The sequence below is a fragment of the Trachemys scripta genome, chromosome 3 (genome assembly GCF_013100865.1).
Source record: "Trachemys scripta elegans isolate TJP31775 chromosome 3, CAS_Tse_1.0, whole genome shotgun sequence".
In the NCBI taxonomy this organism is placed as follows: Eukaryota; Metazoa; Chordata; order Testudines; family Emydidae; genus Trachemys; species Trachemys scripta.
This window is the reverse complement of record NC_048300.1, coordinates 131,674,030-131,694,257: the sequence shown is the minus strand read 5'-3', so window position 1 is coordinate 131,694,257 and position 20,228 is coordinate 131,674,030. Positions and strand designations below refer to the sequence as shown.

The window sequence follows — 20,228 nt, the reverse complement described above, 5'->3', positions numbered from 1 at the left end:
ACTTATTGCCAGGATTCCCCTTCCTCCCCCTTTTACAGGGTGTAGAAGGCAACAATGATGAGGCAGAGCTGACAGAATTGAGAGAGATTTACCTTACACAGCGGGAATTCTGTGCTGGAACCTTTGGCTGGTTTAAGGCCATTTTGCATAAGCCAGTAAAAGTGGCCTTAGCAGACTAGAGAATCCAGCCAGTATCTTTGTTGTTGAAATCATCAATATATTTAAAAGAGAAGTATGTATTTCACCCTTAAAACCAAAGGTCATTGAAGTCAACATGAGTTGCACCCATTTATATTGTGTCTGAATTCGATCCAAATTGTTTGATCTTCTAACTCTTACAGAACAACAGACAATTATTCTAACGTCAAGAGAGGCATTTACTCCTTAAAGGAAAAAAAGAACTCCTGAGCAGCCAGGCCTACACTTCTATGATTGTATGATCCTGGTCCATACGTGGGAGAGAACTAGTGGAAGGTTGTTCTTAATGTTTACTTTCATCTCTGGAGTTCTCTTCTCACATTGGTCCAACAGAACCTGAATGTTGATTTCAGTACATCTCTTTACCCAAGGTTTACTGACAGCATGCGTTCAGTTGCTGTGAGTGGCCAAGGGGAAACTTTTATGGTGAAATGGGGGGACTTTAAACGTTGTCTTTTATTGAAAAGGAATTTTTTTGATTTCTTTACAGAGCTGGGAAATATATGGAAACATTTTTCACTTAACATTTTGAAGTCATTTCCATTCTGCAGGTCTTGAAAAGGAATGATTTTTCATTTATTTTTTTTTAAGAAAATATAAGATTTTGTTTTTGAAATTTTGAATTTTGTTTTAATTTTCTCCTTTCTCCCTATCCCTTTATCTTTACTCTCCCTACCCCCGCCTTTCTCCCTTCTTTTATAAATTTTGTCACTGAAAAAAGAGGGGTTGGGACTGAGAGAGGATGATAAATAATAATGATAAAAAAATGATAAATTGAATAAAAAAAGGCCTAATTTTTCAGTTTCAAATTTAATTGACAAAAATGGAGGTGAAAAGCAAAATGAAATGTTTTTTCCTGAAAATTTTTGATTTTGTAAAAAGGCCAATTTTCAATTGAAACATTGTTCAAATTTTTTTGACCATCTCAGGTAATTTACAAATTCAAGTGTACACAACGTTAGATTGGCACATGTCTATAAATTGAAATAAATCAAATTGTGCTGAAAATTGGCATGCAGGTTCAGTTCAGATACATTTTCTTCTGTCTGTTCTTTTGGACTCTTTTGGTTTTGTTAATTTTTTTTAGCTGTGAATGACAAGTATTTTGGTGGTTTATTTAAAAAAACAATTCTGAAGGCACCTTATATATGCACCAAAGCAGCCAAAGGCTAACTGTTTGGCTTTATTAATATTATTGATGAGGTTTACCTTAAACAGATAGGAAAATTTAAGGTTTACTGTAAATGGATGGAAAAATTAACTGTTCTTTCCTTGAAAGGGTTAATATACATAATAAATCCTTTCAAGGAAAGAACAGTTGTATATAAACCCTCATATTCAAAGGATAACATGGGGCTCAACAGAATCTGTATTTACATTTGTATTTTTGCATTAAGGGCATCAGCATCTGAACCCTGTATGTAGGATACATACAATGAAGAAGTTCTCAGTAGAAACATCTTGAGAGGCATGGCCTTGGGAACGTGTAAGTAGGTACAACTGAGTAGTTAAAAAATAATGTATTTGTCTGAGACACATCTTGCCTCTCATCTTCCTTTACACATTTTGAAGTGTAGTATAGGCAAAGTCCATAAAGAAAGATTGAGGCTTTCCATGTGGGCAGATATAGCCATATGTGCAGGATTTAGAAGGTACATAGTGGCATGTAAGGTGCAAATAAATACGTGCATTTTTATAGATGGGAATTAATGGAAATAACATCATTGCTTTCAACCTCTATTCTAGATTTATTGATGTTTTATGATCATTAAAAACCTCATGGTCAAGTTTTCAAAGATGGGTGTCTACAGTTAGGCAGCTAAATAGACACCTAAATGAGGGGCCTGATTTCCAGAGACACGTACTGAACATTTGCTCTTCTAGATCCCATACATTAACACACTTAAAATAGTTACAGACCAAATGGGGAGCCTAGGTATTCTCTCAATTTGCCAGAAAACTCCTAGTAGTATGGGCCATTCCAGTGCTCTGGCTGCATATGCTGAAACTGTTTCAACTATCCAGCAGACCTTTCCAAATTTATAATCTTCACTCTGCATTGCCCCCTCAGCAGCTCTCTCCTTCTTCCATGTCTTAAAAATACAGGGGGGCTTAGAGGACTTTAGGCTGGATCCTGTGCTGCATGCTTTGAAGCCTGGGGCACTATATATTTTGCAAACCCAGTATGGTTCCATCCAGAAATGGAGGCCCAGATAGGGGACTGTAGAGTGCCACCTTGCAAACCTAAAGCACAGGGAGGGTCTGTCAAGTGTGACCCTGCAGGTAAAGGGGCTGCATTGTAACAGAGGCCTGGAAATTGGGAGAAAGGAGGCTGATATGGGTACCCTTTTTGCTAGTAAAAAACACCCTCACCAGAATTTCCTTTCAGCTACCATAAAACTTGGATTTCCCATCCTTAGTGACAATAATGAGATCACCTCACACTTGACACCTCCTTCCACATCTCCAGGGAGCAAGCACCCGCTCCAGTGACAAGCATCCCAGTTAGCAAAGCATCTTTACTCCCTTCCATCTGTAAAATTTCTCCCTTCATAAAACCCTTTATACTCACCACCTGACTTGCTAAAAGCTGCCATACACTCCTCTCTCTGTCTCTCTATCATCCTGTTCTTCCTTGACAATAGTAATAAAAGTGCTTTCTTTTTATATGGTCAGCTTATGGATATGACAAAAGGGAATGGCAAAATTATACCCGTGGGGTTCATTGCTATTATGGAGTAGGAAGAGTTAGACTTGGGAAGTTTTATTTAATAATAGGACTGATCAGTATCTAATGCCTCAGACCTTACTGAAAAGATATCCTTTGTCTAGCCTACCTTATGACTGACGGTGAAATCCTGGCCCCCATTAAACTCAACTGGAGTTTTGACATTGACTTCAAGGGGGCAAGGATTTCACCCAGAGGCTGCAAAATGTAAATCTTTTGGCCTATACTTTAAATCATAAAATAAGGTTATTAATATTTCAAAATAGAAAATCAAAACCTAAAGAGAAAATAATTTGTTTTATATTGGCCTGGGGGTTAATTAAATAATACAATATTTGAAAATTTAGTGTATCACTGCATAGTCCCTCTTAATGTCAATTATTGGTATTTTTACCTTAGATATTGAATGTTTGCATGTGGCACATCAAAGACATTTTATGCTGGTGTAACCAGCAGACACAAAGGGCATTTGTGAGCATGTAAATGTATAATGCTCTTGAAGGTCCCAGCTCTGCAAAGGTCTGTGCTAATAATTTTTAGGACTAAGCAGGATGCAAAAAAGCAGTAATTTTATATTATTATAGTTCTGACTCAGTTTCTCCTCCTGTAATATCGGAAAAGTAATACTGACCATCATTAAAAAAACACTTTGCGCTCTCTAGATGAGAAGCTGTTCACAATAATGCAAATTATTATATTTAGCCTAGAGGCAAGAAAAATTATAGTCTGACAAAAAGCAAAGAATCATAGAAATGTAGGATCGGAAGGGATCTCGATAGGTCATCTAGTCCAGACCCCTGCACTGAGGTAGGATTAAATATTATATAGACCATAACTGCCAGGTGTTGGTCTAACCTGTTCTTAAAAGCCTACACTGATGGAGATGCAATTTAAGTCTGCTACTTCTTGTCCTGTCTTCAGTGATTTAGGCTAACAGTTTATTACCTACCTCTTTATAACAACCTTTTACATATTTGAAGACTGTTTTCACGTCCCTCCTCCCTTCCCATTCTTCTCTTCTTCAGACTAAACAAATCCAAATTTTTCAATCTTTCTTATTAAGTCAAGTTTTCTAAACCTTTGATCATTTTTGTTGCTCTCCTCTGGACTTTCTATAATTTGTCCACATCTTTCCTGAAGTGTGGTGTCCAGAACTGGACACAATATTCCAATTGAGGTCTTTTAAGTGGGTAAAAGTGGTGTCATCCCAAACTCGTGGCAATTATTTCCCAATAATGCCACACCACAGCATCAAATATTCTATGTATATTCCATACATTCATAATTTTGTGCAATTTTTGCCCTATGGGCTGAAATTGTAATTTTCCAGGCTTGCTCTTTGTAGAAGATTGTTTGTTTGGAAAGCTCAAACAAAATCCTTTCAGCCATTTTTGAATTATGGAAGTGTATAAGACACACTGTATTGCCATTTGTGTTTAAAATAACCAAACAGGAAACCTGTGCTTTTAAAATAGACCTACAGCTAAACCAACTGATGTTTGACATTTGACACTTAGAGGCACCTGGCCTTCACTGAAGGTTTTTGCTTTTCTTTTAGTTTGGTTAAACATTTTAAAACAAAAATTAAGTTAATAAAATGTCACTTCCGGTACTTCAAAACCTGCTCACATTAGGATAAAAAGGTGTATTTTTAAAACATGTTGTTTTAAAACTCTAGTTAGGACAGGGCAAGCTGGGTTTTAATACTTGTTAGTAGGTCAAGGTGAGCCCTAGAAGGAAGGTAGCTAGTAACATGTAACAGAACTTGTTTAGCTCTGATGCCTTTGAGATTACTGCCCATTTTCCTTTCCTGTCCTGGCCAGAGGCTTCAGGGAAGCACTGGAATTGCTGATTCAGATTGCTATAGGGACAGTGTGCATAAAGGGGAATATTACCTATCTCAGTGAAATATATGTAACAGAATCCTCTGAAATAAAAACTCTTTCAACATCAGGGCAAGAGGAAATTGATCTGTATGATGCTGTGATTTTAGGTTTCTGCACATTTTTGTGCAACAATAGCCACTTTTAGAAGCTTTAATTAAAAATAACAGCTTCCAAATGTGGCTGTTGCAAAGATACAGCTGTCACAGTATGCACAGATGTGTGGCTTTGTGACAGGGGCCCTGGGTTACAACCTGGACTGTGGGACCACTGAGCCCTCCAAAACTCATCAGCCTGGGGTATCCTTCATCTGTGATGCTGATGTCAAGCTACAAGATTCTGACAGGCACTGCACTTACACAGCCATCCACAGGCAGGGACACACCCAACTGAGTTACATAAATGGTCTCGCAGCCACTCATGAACCAGCAGTAGAGAGGCTCCAGCCAATTCCCCCAGCTCCCCAGTCTTGCACCCCAGAACTGTACCATCTTGCACTGCTCAGAAGCCTGGCCAGGGTAAGTTCATTACCTAGTTCTCCACTTCTTCATAGGACGTGGACATGCACCAGCCTTTAGAACCTGAGCTGAGATTTCCCAAGTATTTTATACAAACTCACTGGTAAGGATAAAACATTAAAATAAGTTTATTAACTACAGAAAGATGGATTTTAAGTGATTATAAGTGGTAGGCATAAAGGTCAGAGATGGGTACCTTAAAGTAAATGCGCATTCTAAATGCTAAACTGTTAGTCTAGCCAAGAGATGGTCAAACAGCTTTTCTCACCCTAACAGATGGTACAAGCAGGTTACCGTTCCTCAGTATGCAAACTGGACTCCCTTTCTAGCCTGGGACTGCTCTTCCCCAGTTCAAAATCTTTTTTTCCTCCAGGTGTTGAGATGGGGGAGAGGGAAGAGAGGCCAAGTGATGATGTCACTGTCTCTCTTTTTATACCTTCTTCCAGCTTGCTAGAAAGATTTTTGTTGTGATGTATGTTAGTCTGCCCCCATGGCATACATGCTTTCTCCAAGAATTCTCTGGGATAGTGGATTGTGTGTTGATGAGCCATTAATCACCTGTCTGGCTATTGATGGCTACTTCTTTGTTGTAACTGAACGGTTGGTTGTTGGGTGTTCCCAACCTCACAACATATTTCAGTAAGACATATAGCAATACTTCATAACTTCACATACAATTATAATACATACAGTCCAACAGGATATTAATGTTCAGCAGATCAAGACTTTTTAAATGATACTTCACAAGGTATAATTTGTACAAAACACATCATCATGATATCATGGTGGTAAATATGAGGGTTCCAGGGTGCTACTTTGGTGGTAAATGTGAGGGTTCCAGGGTGCTACTTTGGTGGTAAATATGAGGGTTCCAGGGTGCTACTTTGAGATATAGAGTGTCAGAGGCCTTGTTACCACAATCTTACAGAAAATGCTGCAGCCAAACAACTGCATAAAATGTGGAAACCCACCTCTCACCCATACTATTCACCTCAATGAGGTGTGAACTTCAAAGTTAAATGCTATCATTAGTTCTTTTTTTCAAACAACAATGAAATGGGGAAAATTGCTTTAATGGACTTTCGAGACTAAAGTTAAAATCAGAAAAGTCAGGAAATGCAGAAGTTAAGGTACCAACAGCAACTTTTGTATTTTCTAATCCTATTTTTTCTGATTACATATATAGTTTAATAATGCAGATACAGCTCATTCTCCTTTTTATAAGCCTGATAATTGTACTGTCCGGTGACATTCAAAATAAAATTGCCTGTCAGATTTTGTATGTACCAGAAATTAGGCAAAATTGGGTGTAAAATGGACAAGCCACTTGTGAGATATGAATTTTTTGGTGTAAATCATTATTTTAAATTCGTAATTTGTTTCATGAGTTATATCTCAAAAACATTTTGTCTTAGGAACTTCAGGTTTGGTTTATTCAAAGGATGTGTGTGAGGTCTAGCTCAGGAAGTGGGATTGAATATTTTAAATGTATTCACTACCAAATTAGGTGTGTCAGGAAGGTCCATTTGGCTCAACAGACTTTACAAGGGTCATGTGGAGCCTAGCTGATCTTATAAGATGTTACAAAGATATGACAGATTTGAGTCCAGCAACGTTCTGATGGATCTTTTGGAGCACTGCTACAGTCTTCCAAATACACCTGGCATGGTTCAGTGTGGAAGCTGTAATGTCCACAACAACTTTCCTGGGTGATTTTCCATCATGGCTTGTAGACCTCATGGTCTCTGCTGACTTTATAAAGCTTAGGCTCCAGGGATATGGGGAAAATGAGCGATTTATTTTATAGAGGTTTTAAGAACCACATAAACTCCTGTGGTGTTTATAGACCATGCAAGTGCAGCTGCTCTGGTTTACACCATATTAATATTTCACAAACACTTTCCAGTTCTTAAAAACAAAAATGGACATGAAAATCTAAAAGCTTCATTTATAAACCACAAGGAAATTGCCAAGCATAGGGTTAATTAAAAAATGATGATGTAAATAAATATCACTACTTCACAAGAAAAGTAGCATAAAAGATCATTTGGTGATGGATAAAACCAAACATTGGAGAAGCAATAAATTTGCAATTAAACAACATAAGCAAATTTAGAAATGTATGGCAATGGTGGATTAAGCTGTCTGAAATGTCCTGAACTCTGCCTCCCATCACTGCACTATGTTAAAGCAGATTCATAAATGTTCAGGCCAGAAAAGAGGTCAGATTAGATGATCATAATGGTCATTTCTAATACAAGCAAGTATTTATGAACTAACCAAATGGTGTCCTAATTTGGATTAATATCTGCATGACACTAAACTAAAATTTGAGGGTTAAATATGACCCCGATTAGCTCTCCATATCTGAATTCCAAGCCAGCATTAAAACTAAAATGTTTTGCTTTTCCCCCTTCAGAGGTGGGGGGAGGGGGAGCTTTGTTTGGGGAGAGAAAACCCTTTGCCTCTTTTAAGGAGTATATACCCCTCCCTTCCTTCCGAGCACTCTGTGTCTTTGTGGTTTGAGGAGGCAGACTTTGGGCTAATTGGTGGGATACAAGGTTGTAGCAATCCTATTGACCCACCCTAGTTCTGCAGAAAAGGACCTGGGGATTATAGTGGATGAGAAGCTGGATATGAGCCAACAGTGTGCCCTTGTTGCCAAGAAGGCTAACGGCATATTGGACTGCATTAGTAGGAGCATTGCCAACAGATCGAGGGAAGTGATTATTCCCCTCTATTCTGCACTGGTGAGGCCGCATCTGGAGTATTGCATCCAGTTTTGGGCCCCCCACTACAGAAAGGATGTGGACAAATTGGAGAGAATCCAGCAGAGGGCAATGAAAGTGATTAGGGGGCGGGGCACATGACTTATGAGGAGAACTGGGCTTATTTAGTCATCAGAAGAGAAGAGTGAGGGGCAGGGCCGGCTCCAGGCACGAGCTAAGGAAGCAGGTGCTTGGGGCAACCAATGCAAAGGGGCGGCACTCCATCCGGTATCGGGGAGGCACATCCAGGTCTTCGGCGGGATTTCGGCAGTGGGTCCCTCATTCCCTCTCTTCCTCTTTGAGCTGCCGTCAAAGAGGAAGAGAGGGAGTGCAGGACTCGCCGCTGAATTGCCGTCAAAGAAGCAGCATGTTTGTGCTGCTGCCGAAGTGCCGCCACTCGTCTTTTTTTTGTTTGTTTGTTTTGTTTTTCCACTTGGGGTGGCAGAAAAGCTGGAGCCGGCCCTGGTGAGGGGGGATTTGATAGCAGCCTTCAACTATCTGAAGGGGCTGGAGCTAGGCTGTTCTCAGGGGTGGCAGATGACAGAACAAGAAGCAATGGTCTCAAGTTGCAGTGGGGAAGGTCTAGGTTGTATAGTAGGAGGGTGATGAAGCACTGGAATGGGTTATCTAGGGAGGTGGTGGAATCTCCTTCCTAAGAGGTTTTTAAGGCCCAGCTTGACAAAACCCTGGTTGGGATAATTTAGTTGGTGTTGGTCCTGCTTTGAGCAGGGGGTTGGACTAGATGACCTCCTGAGGTCATCTTCCAACCCTAATCTTCTATGATTCTATGATCTCTTACAGAAGCTGGGGAATGCAAAGCCAGGTGCAGCAAGGAGATAATCACCTCACCCCCACCCTCTTAACTTTCATATGAGGGGAGATCAGTAGGGTCCCAGCAACAATGCTGGGACCAGATTAACTGGGTGGGTAGCCCATGGCATCCCTCTCCCAGGTGGCATGGATTGCAATGGAAGGATGACCTGCCCTAGACATAGTTCCCAAGTTCCCAGATGTGTTACTTAAAGTTGTTGTGACCTCGTTGAACAACATTCGTGGTGTCTTGTCTTTCTTCCCTTAGTGTCCAGTACACAGATGGAAATGTCATAACATCATCTGTAAATGAGATTTGACCACTGATGGGGTTAAGATTAAGATTATTTGGGAGAGCTCAACTCCTCATTTCCATGCATTTCTAAATTATAATATTTTTTAAAATTTAACCTGCCCTCTTAAGATTAATTTGCTTTGCAATAGAACTCAATATATTTTTGCTATTTTCCTGCCTTCAATGAGTTATACTTATTTACAACCTTAACACCAGCTGAATTAAACTTTTTGGCTTGGAATATATAATTGTATATGGTCTCCTTAACATTCCATTAGCATTGCTTTTAGTAAATATGATATATATATATATATAGAGAGAGAGAGAGAAAGAAACATACACACACTGCAAGTCATCTTGAACTCTGAAGCCCTTCCGAAGGTCACTCTGTTTAGGAAGAAACAGATAATTTTAAAGTAATCATGCAAGATAGGGTTAAAAGAAATAAATGCTCTTCTCTAATGTCTGCACCAGTTCCTCATGTCAGAAAATGCTGGGTTGAGAGAAATAGCAGCTAGACTGATTTGCCATATGAATTGGAAAGGATAGATTGCTGTTATGTTGTAGGTGGGCCTTTCATATTTCTGAAGTTATAATGTTTTTATTTAAAGAATAAATTGGATTTCTGAGCATGTATGGTATACAGCAATTTAAAATTATTGAAGTTCTTCATATTGTTAAGAGTGCTTCAGTTTGAAAGAGTGAGGCTTTCCTACAAATGCCAAGTAAATTGCTCTGCAAGTCCAGAATCCCTGATCACCTCTGAATTGAAATGCCTACAAAAAGTGCTGTAGTGTTCTAATAATTTTACAGCTCTCTCTGATTCGCATGCCTAGAACCCCAATCATTTCTAAATTGAAGTGCTCTTGTTATTTTGAAGTTTGATGTGGTGTGTAAAATCATTTGAGATTATTCTGCAGCTTTTCATTTTTTAGTTGGGGGGTGAGATGGGGGGGCAGGTCTTTTCCCAGTACACTGGAAGACATTAGGAGCTAGTTTAAACATTCAGCGTTTAAAATGGAAATTGAACCAAATTCTCTCCAAATAGTAGTGATGATGGCTGCAGAGCGGGGCGGGGGGGGGGGGGGGGGGAGGGAGGCAGAGGGAGGAAAGAAAAGAAAAGGAAAAAAAACCCTGCCTCAAAAGCTGAGAAAATACAAAGTGAGAGGCTGTCAGTGATCCTTGCTGGGAAAAGTGAGAGGAACAAGAAACGTATTGTCGCTGTTCAGATGTGGTCAAGGTGAAGGGGGGAGACTGAATGAAAGTTACAACAATGTGACAAAAGACACAAAGATCCATTTAGTCTTGGAGGGAAGAGAGCAGGAGGCACAGGCGGCTAGTTCATGTATTGCTTCTAAGCTGATTTTTGCTGTCATTTTATCATAGGATTTTAGAGGGAAATGATGGATGCCCTTTTATATCTACTAACTTGGCTTTGTCGCTTCAGAATAACAGTTTCTTTTAGTAAGTTTTCTCACTTACTAACCTTGTTCTTTTAATACACATGGTGGTGGTGTCGTTGTTTATAAATCAAGTAGCTTAGCAGAGAAAATTATTATTTTTACTAATTTGTTGTAGAACCTACTAGGTGACAGGCATTTTCCAAACACTTCAGCAGAACGGTCCCTGCTTCAAAGAGCTCACAATCTAAGGACAAAGAAGAAGGAGTTCAAGGGGTGGGGAATAATAATAGAACATTTCTAATAATTTGTTAAATACTTAAAATGCAATATTACAAGAATACGTAAAGACCATCTGCGTTTGCAAAGTTTCTGCTTTTGGTGGACCAATTTTGTTATGCTCTTGGAAAGTAGGTACCATGTTGGCTGATACACCAGGGATTGAACCTGGGACTTTCAGGGCTAAAAGCATGAATTGCTACAGCCTGAGCTATAGAACACAGCTTCTATAATTGGTGATGGTAATAACTCAGACCTTTTGTGAATCGGCATGTCAGCCTCCCTCCCCAATATTACATATGCTTATACTAGCGCCTCTGATCCTGCTTGGGGAAACAAAACAACACCCAAGTAGGTCATCTCCAAATAACAAAAAAAAAAAATGTTAGAAAAATATTGTGGGTTAAACTCTGACTGCTGCTACACAGGGAAATTAGAGGAGAAAGGATGTAAAGAGTGCAGTGGCTGTGTGCAAAGATTATACAAATATGGTAAGAATGCTTAAGGAACCTGTAGCTCAGGACAGAATTATGCAAACAAGATGTAAATCTGGGAAAATAGGCATGGAAATAGAAAAGAGGGTGTGGCCAACCAAAAATCCAGCAAATTCAGACATATAAGAGAGACAAAAAATGGCCTTAGTAACAGTCCACTATGTGTTCCATAGAAAAGCAGCCTTAGCAAGTCCTTCCAGTTCACTGGGAGTCAAACTAACGTGCTGCACAGATTACGCCTGGGTGGGAGTTGTAGTATTTGCTGCCCATGCTCATAGGGCTTTGGCAGGATGAATTAATATTAATAATGGGCTGGACTCTGCCACCCTTACTCACACTTTAGATGCTCACTCATGGGAGCAGATCCGTTGAGTTCAATGGTTCTTATTCATATGAGCAAGTAGTATTCAGCAGGAGTAAGGGTTGTAGAAACCAGCCCAATATGTTACCTCAAGCACACTTCCTACCCCATATCGAGCCATTGGGTTCTGTACAACAGTATTACTGTTATTGCTATTATTTATTTTATATATTGCTATTTATATTTTTAATTTAATATTAATTAACATTTGAGTAATAAATGCATTTTAAAATGCTAAAACATGATATAAATGTATGGCTAAATTTTGAAGGCCTTTTCAGTTTGTACTCAGGCAAAACTCCTTTGCAAAATGCTAGGAATTTTGCCTGATAAAAGACAAAGCCCTTGTCTCTGCACAAAAGTTGTACTGCTTTAGCTATATCACTATAGTTAAAGGGGAACAAGTCTTGTGTTGGTACAGTTATATCTGTATAAAAGTGCCTTGTACTATAGCTATTCCAATATCAGTCACATTTATACTAATGCAAATGTATCCAGACTTGAGGTTTTGCATACATAACACTTTTTTTGGCAAACAATCACATCCCTAACCAAAATACTCATACTGGAACAAAAACTGTGTATAGACCAGGCCTAAGAAGTAATAGAGTCTTAAGGATTTTACCCCTAACACTTAAATGCCATCCTCATTAAAATTCAAAACTACAGCACTCACCCTTCAAATATTTTAATTACTTCTGTAACTGAATATCATGTATTCTTTTTATTCATTAGGTATTACTTTTACCAAGCATAGGGCATACACCAGTAATGCTATCTAGTTGCAAAGGATAATAATGAAATGCTTTTGGGGTGACATCGGTAAAAAAACAATTTTGACGTGGCTGAATACAACTAGAAAAGGAGAATGTGGGGGGTGATAGGGAAATACTGTCAGACTTTGGGCATGTCATTGGACCGCTCTACATTTGTTTCTCCATTTGTAAATGAGAATTAATATTGTATAGTTATTTGTGCATGCAAAGTGCTATTTAAATCTTAATTGTTTATATTTTTATTATTCTTTATTAAATACAGGCTAAGTGTGATCAGACTAAAACATACTTAAAATATAAAAGTGAGGTGCCTTTTTAGACTGGAACAATTGAGACAGATGTCTCAGAATGCCACACCTCAGGACTCATCACAGGAAAGTTACAATTCTCTAGTGACAATCTATGTTGCCGTGATGGGGATCCATAAAAGGCAGGTAGGTGGTGTGTGATCATAGATACCTTTCAGGACAAGGTTCAAAGAAGTGGTGTCTTACACAGTTGTGGCTGCTTCATTATGGGTCTGTAGTAAATTGTTAGTTTTAAAACTCATCCCTCCTGAGGAGCCACTTCTGCTGTACTGTCTGTGGAACGCAGCTAATAATGGCCAGGCAGTCGGTGAGCTAAGACGGCTGCTACTGACCTGCTTGTTCATCTTCCATTAATAACAAAAAAACAACAGCAACAAAAATGTATACACTCCATGCCTCCAAATTGTGCACACAACTAGTCTGTAAGAAAATTATACTATTACTACAGTCTATCAACTCCTCTCCCTCTTAGTCCAACTTCTGAATGGTTGGCTTGGTGATCCGCTACATTGTGTCTTATACTAAGATTGTAAGCTCTTTGGGGCAGGCATGGTCTTTTACTGTATACCTGACAACACCTGGCACAATGGTGCCCTGACCAATACTATCATACAGATCTGTCTCATAACTCATAAGCAAGTTCTTACAAACAAAGAATCATTGAATGTATACATTGTTTGGAGGGAAACGCACAGCTAAACAATGTATTTAAGTTTCTGTAATGTCTATGTTGATTTCTCATCAGCAGTCTGTTGGGTTATACTATTAATCTAGGAGGAATACAATTTAATGCATGATAAAGAAAATCAGACACAACTTCACTTTTGAAGCACAGAACAGTTTTAATGAAAAAGGAATGGCTTCGCTAAAGAAATATAGCAAGTGGTTTCATAGTTTGGTGGAGCCAATACTATTTATTAATTCAAACAATTATAAATAAAGTAAAAAGTAGATCTATGGAGGAGATTTCAGTGCATGTGTAACTTGTCATTATTGGGAGCACATGTTGTCTCAAATGTCCAACAAATCACAGTACCTAAATACTTTTATAAGCTACGTTTCAAAAATTAAAATTGTTGGAAAACTGTTAGGAATTTTTAAACTAAAATGTTGGCCCTAAATTTCTTGTCATATAATTAGGGCCCTACCAAATTCATGGCCGTGAAAAATGCGTCACGGACCTTGAAATCTGGTCTCCCACTGTCAGGACCGGCTCTACTGTTTTTGCCGCTTCAAGCACAAAACCAACCAAACAAAAAAAAACCCCGCGGTCGCGATCAGCGGCAGCTCTACCACAGCTTCATTCTACAGCGGCAATTCGGTGGCAGATCCTTCACTGCGAGAGGGAGTGACGGCCCTGCTGCCGAATTGCCACTGAAGTGCCGGACGTGCCGCTCCCCTCTTCATTGGCTGCCCCAGGCACCTGCTTGCTACGCTGGAGCCAGCCCTGCCCACCGTGAAATCTGGTCTTTTGTGTGCTTTTACCCTATACTATACAGATTTCACAGGGGAGACCAGCATTTATCAAATTCAGGGTCCTGACCCAAAAGGGAGTTGCAGCGAGGTGGCAAGGTTATTTTAGGGGCTGCGGTATTGCCACCCTTACTTCTGTGCTGCCTACAGAGCTGGGTGGCCAGTGAGTGGTGGCTGGTGTTTGGAGAGCAGTGGCTATTGGCTGGGTGCCCAGCTCTGAAAGCAGTGCCCTGCCAGCAGCAGGGCAGAAGTCAGGGTGGCAATGCTGCAAACCCCACCCCTCACACAATAACCCCCACATCTCCTTTCTGGATCAGAACCCCTACAATTACAACACCATGACATTTCAGATTTAAATAGCTGAAAGCATGAAATTTACGATTTTTAAAATCCTATGACTGGGAAATTGATCAAAATGGACTGTGAATTTGCTAGGATCCTACATATAATCCAAACTCCAAGGAGAATAGCTCCCATTTTATTTCTATACTAGGTAAGGTGACTGGGGAGGCCCAGATGAAGAACCAGCATCTTTTTTTTTCTTCCTGTTTAAATCTTTTCCCTTTTAAAAATGTTTCCATAACTTCCTCTATTCCTCCCTCTTCCCCAGATCCCTTTAGCTCTCCTTCCTCTGTGTCTCAAGTTCCCTTTAAACTACTTTCTTCCCATTTTCTTGCCTCCCCCCAAACTTTCTTCTGCCCTTTCTCTATTTCCTCCAAACAGACTCCTCTCTCTCCTTCCCACTATTCCTGCCCCATTTTATGTATGATAGTGATGAGTATGGGATAAATGCAGCCCAGATGTAAAGAGAGTTCCCTCTCTCTCATACAGCTCATCAACTTTCTCAGTCTTCCCCTCTTTTTTTCTTTCCTTGCAATCCCACCACCTCTTCTCTCTCCTTCCCTTGTCATGTTTCCCTAAACCCATTCTTTCCTAGAGCCACCATAATTTCTCCCCGCTTCTTCTCACTGTTGCCCATACTGGTGGATAGGCTTTCTAGTGCAGCTCCATTGATAAGTGTTTGCTGGCCCCTCTCTCCTCTCTTGCTTATCTTGCTCTCTTGTGTTGCCTGGAACTATGACCTATTATAGGAGCTCCTCGAATTGATTACTACCTGTGAGCTCTGCTAGCAGGAAGTGCTGCTATGGCATAACTAGTTATGAAGCCCTGACCATATTTGTCCCCAGTCCAATATCAGTGTTACTGCATTTATTTCATGTTTAGTAAAAATTGCTGATTACATGTTTTTTGGTAGACAATCTTCATGTTTTCTCATCCTGTTTTTTCTCATACAAGCAATATACAAACTGAACAATATCTAAATAACATTAGTGTAATTTGCATAAATATTGGTCTCAACGAGCAATTAGTGCTTCATTAATATGCAAACAAAAATTAATTTCCCAAATTACTCAAAACCCAGTTGGAAGTTATATTTTCCCATATGTACAGATCTGGTGGACTTGGATAAAAATAGACCTTAGCAGCATGATTTTTTTTTTTAATTTGAAGCAAAATTTCACTTATATGGTTATAAAATTGCAAAGTGATACTCTCAATAAACATTTTTAAGTGTATCAATTGCTGTTATGTAGCGTAATACTGCACTCCACCAAAAACATGATCACTATATTTAGATTTTTTTTTCTAGCTATATTTCTAGCAATATTTCTATTGTCTCATAGAGTGTGATGTAACAGTACTCCAAAAGGCTGGTTAACATGCAAATTAGCATTCGTGGATTGGGTCCCTCAGCTGTCACTCATAAGAATTTGAGAAGGACAACTGAATTAAACTGTGTTGTTTTAAATTGGTTCCTATAGAAGCACCTTCAGCTTCAAAAGGAACAGTGACACCATATGCTATTAATCATCACTGTTATGTTTAGCACTCGATAGACTGAAATTTGCTGTTTTCAGACATTACATACTAGTACAAAACCCATTATGTGAGTTACAATTCACTGTGAGAGGAACACTTAATCCTGGTTTTCTGTCTATCGTTGTTGCAGATACATTTATAAAGAGGTCTTCCTATGGGATCCATAAATCATACATTACCTTTTAGCTATGCCATATTTTAAAGTAATGTTAACATGCTAAAATAAAGGTTTGTTACTCACTCATGATGCACATAAGCTCGCCTTTCTGTGTTGGGTACAAAATAATGCATGTACCACCCATATTGAAGGTGGTTATTAAATATGCTGGCTCAGTTTACTAGTTGCTTTAATACACTTCTGTAACGAAGAACTACTTGTAACATCAAAGCACATGGAGATATTAGCTCTTTTCCTCAATAGCCCCTGACCTGAAAGCTTTGCTTTTTATCTTTATATAAAAGGAAAATATGCTTTTCAAAGAAGCCCAGCTACAGTGTGGATATTTTGTCCATTGTAGACTAATAGGCTGCAAAAGTAATCTACAATTTTTCATCTTTGTTCAGAGTGTTTTTTCTTCTTGGACATCATGCTTTTTTTGAGAGTGAAAACTCCTGCCTTCAACTTATAGTGACTGGGAAAATGCTTTCCAAATCCTGAGGTATCTTTTATTTTGATAAGGTTGTCAGTCGAAGGAGAGGAGATTGGTGTATTTTTTTCTGGTGCCCTTTACTCTAAAAGAGGAAGGCGTTTTTTGTGCATTTCGAGTGTAACGGAAAAAAAAGTAGAAAAATAATCTTTGCTCAAAATGAATGTTATTGACTAGAGTTGTTGACAGATGTGAATGTTTGTAATGGAGCCAACAGCTACCAAATAGAATGCAAGCTTTCCCTTGCACTCATTTCTGTTTAGATTTCTAAATATTAGAGAAACAGCAAGTCATTTGCTACAAATGTCATTGTACCCAAATCTCAAGTCTGTGCTTTGACTTTATGTATCTCGGATTTTCCTGCAATTAGAGAAAAAATAGTAGTATAACAGGTCTTTTGTTCCAGTTAAGCATAACTGGGATTCTTGACCTAGTGTTTTTGGATCATTAAATTGAGGTATCTCAAAGGGGCCTGATTTTCAGAAAGAGCTGAGCACCACTCTCTGAAAATCTGGCCTTTGTATGGCTGCTCAGATTGGACAGCGAAAGTCTCTAGTCACTTCTGAATATCTTGTCCCTTGTTCTCAGACTTTAGTATACTGGTGTAAGCAGAAACAGAAAGAGCATGTTGCATTCTAGTATATGCTGTGTACATTGTTTTAACTTACTGGTAAAGAACATCTCAAACCTGTCTAGGCACTTGCAAGTACTTACCAGATCATCCTTAGAATCACTGACAGTGATAGTATTACCGGCATTGTACTGTCACACACAGGCACTATCCCTGAACAATCTTTCCATTCTGCTCCTCACTTTCTAATAAAATCTGGCATGAACCTCTTCCCTCTCTATATTTTTTCATACAGTTATCTTTAAAAGTGTTTGTTGCAAAGATAGTTCCACTATCCATTAACATTCCTCTACAAAATCTTAAAAGGAGGACAGAGTACATAGAGGGCTCTTGATGCTTTTTGGGGTGATGTTGAGGTGGGAATCAGGCTATGATTCCTGTCCAGCAACTCATGGTGAGTCCAATCCAAAGCCAATGAAATAAATGGAGAGACTTTCATTGACTTCAGTGTGTCTTGGATCAGGCCTTTCAAGCTCGTGAGTACTTCTGATGGCTTTCGTAATTAAAGTTCTGCATGTGCTTAATTGCTTTGCTGCAGTAAGGTATTGGTAAACCTGAAAGAGGCTGACAAAATCTGACCCTGACACAACTGCATAAAACAAAAGCCAAAATAGATCTCTTTAACTTTGTTTTAATAATTCATATTTAGTTGTTTAAATCTTATTCAGTCTGTCTGATGACCTTTTATATATAAGCATTTAGGGAGAAAGGGCTTGTGAACAGCCAGCATTTTGTGAAATCATTAATATAAAAAGACAAATGTACAGCATCTCCTCTATATATCTCTGAGAGTGCAAGATTTTTAGTAAATTTAAGGCTTATTAAAATTTCACCATTGAAATACATTACTGTAGGATCCTCCTGTTTAAGGAATTCTTATTGATTTTTTTTTTCTTCAAAATTTGCTTTCTTTTATATCTTTGTAGTAAGCACTGAAAACTGTTTTCTACCACTGTCTAGGAGTTACTTTTTTAGTTACTTAGTTTATTTTACAGGACACACATCCTTTATATGTACTTTTAATATTCCAGTGTGTACTGCACATGTGGTAATTTATGCAGACAGTTTACACATTACCCTGTATTTTCCTAATATGTTTTTCGAGTTCATAAGTAGAGGAGAAAAAAAGAACAATTTGTTTTTTTAAAAGAATATATTAATCCACAATTAAAAATTTAGAAAATGCAAAATGTTTTTCAGCACCAAATGTGAAAATTTAGTAAATTAAGTTCCGTGCTTGTCAGGATTGTTTAAAGATCATGGAACCTTCTGGAAAAAAAAAAAGTATTTTTGTTTGCCTCCAACTAATATGCCAACTTTTCTGGTTACTTACATTTTACTCCTGTTTGATACAGGTGAAATGGATGAACATCAGACAGCTTATTATAGAGACAAGCATGCTGCATTCCCAAAGTGGGATGACAGAACAAGTCATGGTATGTATTGTAATTTTAATGCTACAACACATCTTCAAACTGTCTAAGATAAAATGCTTACTAAGCACTGCATTGGGACTGTCACTCAGAATGCTTTTTTTTTTGGGTGGTAACACTGCTCTACAGCCAAAATGCTTCTGAAATAAATGTAGTCAAACTTTACTAATTCTGGGTCACTGAGAACCAGGGCCGGCTCCAGGGTTTTGGCCGCCCCAAGCAGCCAAAAAAAAGAAAAAAAGCCGAGATCGCGATCTGCGGCGGCAATTCGGCGGGAGGTCCTTTGCTCCCAGCGGGAGCGAGGGACCGTCCCCCGAATTGCCGCCGAATACCTGGACGTGACGCCCCTCTCCGGAGCAGCCGCCCCAAGCACCTGCTTGCCAGGCTGGTGACTGGAGCCGGCTCTGCTGAGAACGAAAATGATGCTTAAAATTGTTGATTGGCTCTAGTTTTCAAGATATGCTATTGGGTCAGTATATACGACCCTTGACTTGGGAATGGTGGAGGATAAGTGAGTTATAAAGGGAAGGGATCTCAATTTAAACCAGAAATGGCTAAAATACATCTTTGACTGGACCTATGAATAAATCTATGACTGGGTTTGGACAATACTTGCTTTTTAGGCAAAACAATGAACGATGCAATCTGAAGCTGGTATTGCGTCATACATGATATGAATTGCATCATGTTATTCCTAGAAGTCATGGATGATGCAATCATAACGAAGCTTACATCACTCTGCTGAACAAATTGCCCTAGATCAGCTCTAGAAATCATACAGTGTCGTGCTCTCTTATTTGTCAGTGTTTGATTTTGCAAAGGGACACATTTCTGTTTAGCCAAAGTGAGCAGAGATGCTTTGTACTTGTGTGAACGGTGCAGATAACTTCTGCTATGTTTGTGGTGAAGTGACTTTTGCATTACAAAAGTGCAGTATGGTTAAGAAAGCCTATCACCTTTATTTTGGCTGCAAAACTGGAGATCAGGACAAGAGGTGGGCCCCACACATATGCTACAACACTTGTGCAACAAATCTTCGCCAGTGGTTGAACAGGAAAAGGAAATCTATACCTTTTGCAGTGCCAATTGGAGAGAGCTAACAGATCATACCAGCAATTGTTACTTCTGCATGGTGCCTCCAGTTGGGAAAGGTGTGTCAAAGAAGAAAAAGTGGACTGTGCATTATCCAAACATTCCATCAGCTATACGCCCAGTACCCCACGGAGAAGGACTGCTGGTTCCTGATGCACCAGAATCATTCTCACTTGAGTCAGACGAGGAAGAGGAAGAGAATGAAACTTCTGGTCCTGAACCATCAATGTCACAGGACTCACATTTTCTCCCA

General features: G+C 39.1%; 1 long non-coding RNA gene across 1 annotated transcript in view; it reads left to right on the top strand.

Annotated features, from left to right (window-relative positions):
• LOC117874052 overlaps positions 1-18,910 on the top strand; it is a 45,086-nt gene extending 26,176 nt beyond the window's left edge. Inside the window, exons 2-3 of the long non-coding RNA XR_004644884.1 lie at positions 1,596-1,684; positions 18,806-18,910. This is a non-coding gene — a long non-coding RNA (uncharacterized LOC117874052). The remainder of the gene's footprint in view (positions 1-1,595; positions 1,685-18,805) is intronic.
• The last annotated feature ends 1,318 nt before the right edge of the window (positions 18,911-20,228 follow it).